Source organism: Lissotriton vulgaris, unplaced genomic scaffold (genome assembly GCF_964263255.1).
Source record: "Lissotriton vulgaris unplaced genomic scaffold, aLisVul1.2 SCAFFOLD_2119, whole genome shotgun sequence".
Classification (NCBI taxonomy): Eukaryota; Metazoa; Chordata; class Amphibia; order Caudata; family Salamandridae; genus Lissotriton; species Lissotriton vulgaris.
In genome coordinates this window covers 159,323-161,475 of record NW_028254090.1, presented here as the reverse complement: position 1 = coordinate 161,475, position 2,153 = coordinate 159,323, and positions in this window count along the sequence as shown.

Genomic DNA, 2,153 nt, shown 5'->3' with positions numbered 1-2,153 from the left:
CAGGAAGGCATGTTGGCAATTAAGGAGTGGATGGCGGAGAACTGTTTAAGACTTAACTCAGAGAAGACTGAGGTAATTATCTTTGGAAAGTTATCTCCTCTGTGGTCTTCAGTCTGGTGCCCCCCCCACTTGGAGCTCTTCCAGTACCCGTTCAAAAGGTTAGGAACCTAGGTATAATTTTCGATGAAAAGCTGAACTTTGCCAACCATGCTAATCAAATAGCATTGTCAGCCTTCCACAAACTCAGACTCCTCAGAAGAATCTTACCATTTCTTCCAGACAATGCAAAAAAAACAGTGATGAGCTCCTTGGTTTTTTCGTCCTTGGACTATTGCAATGGATTATTTGCAAATGCTCAATCTCGGGTGGTGGCCAAATTGCAACTTATCCAAAATGCAGCAGCAAGGCTATTATCTGGCACTCACAAATTTAAATCCATCAAACATGTAATCAGGAACTACCACTGGCTAACTGTAAGAAATCGGATCAGATGTAAAACCCCATGCCTCACCTTCAAAGCATCACACGGTCTTGGCCCGGTGTTTCTTCAACAGAAGCTTCTTTTCTATCAACCTAACAGATCACTTAGATCTGAACATCTGCACCAACTGACAGTGCCACGGACCAGGACGGTCACTTGGGGTGACAGATGTTTCACGAACACCGCCGCCAGACTCTGGAATACCCTTCCGATGAAGATTAGATCTTCACCTTCATTGCTTCAGTTTAGAAAATTGCTGAAAACTTGGTTGTTTGACCAATAATTTTCATTGTACCACTTTTGAAGTCCGATAATGTTTACCACAAAGACAATAAGCAGAGTTATAGCGCCAAGACAGCCATGGGTATAAGTTGCGCTTTATAAATTTCTAAAATAAATAAATAAATAAATAAGTAAGAGGTGATTACACCAACTTACCCCAGCTGAGTGATCAGCCAGTTGTGTCAAATATGGAGGCCAGGCCAGGGGTGGCACAATACATGCTGCAGCCCCTGGTAGGCCTTGGATACACCTATGCCCTGGGTACCTGGAGTACACTGTTACAGGGGCCTATAAGGTGAACCAGTTCCATTTCAAAATGCACCTAGAGTGCATTGGCATTAATTTAGAGAGAGAACAGCAGGCTGTGGGTCTGATTAGCAGGCCCACAGCCACATTAAGTCATAAACCAGTGAAGCAAAAAGCAAAAATTTGGGGTGACCATAGGATAGCAGACCCTACTCTCCTACACAACCCCCCCCAAACGCAGGGACATTAGACTAACCTTGACCAGTTGTGTCTTCATGTTCTAAGTGGAAGTACCTGGAGAGACCATCTGCATTACCATGGTCAGTCCCTGGGCGGTGCTCCACTGTAAAGTCCATCCCCTGTAGGGAAATGGACCACCTGAGTAGTTTGGGGTTTTCACCCTCCATCTGATTAAGCCAGAAGAGGGGCTTATGGTCGGTCTAAATCTTTTTTTTTTTTTTTTGCAGAATACATGAATTAGTCGGAAAATAACTCAAAATTAACAGAATACATAGCCAAGAATACTCTGACATACACCAAAAGTTGCATAAATAAATAAGATACACTTGATAGATCATTAATAATAGATACAGAAACATATGTTAAACAGAATCCGAATTAGCCATACAGTAAGATAGTCCATAAATGCAACCAATATCAATACAATCAAGATAAGAAAAAAGGTAATAGGACCACCAATCACATTGCAGCTTCCAGATAATTGGTAACTCTACCCCAGATTTCTAAACCAAGCTTCTTTTTCCTATGCCCTTTAAGTGCATATAAACTGTACTCCATATTATGGACTGCGAAGAAGCGGGCCCTCCATAATTCGAAAGAAGGCGGTTCCTGTTGTAGCCACCAGGAAGCTATTACCAGCCGATATACGGCTGTTACTAGAAATATTAATTTTGCATGTTGTTGTAGTGCAACTGGAACTGATGCACCCATTTCTACACCTAATAATATCTGTGTTGCACTTAATTGAACTTGACTTCCCAAAATGATAGAAAGGTAATTCTGAATCTGATTTAATAAAGTTGTTAATCTCGGGCAACTGAAAAAAAAATGAAGATCATCCGCAGATAAATATCCACAACGAAAACATTTCCCCATATTGTCACCCGGCCATTTAGAAATCTTA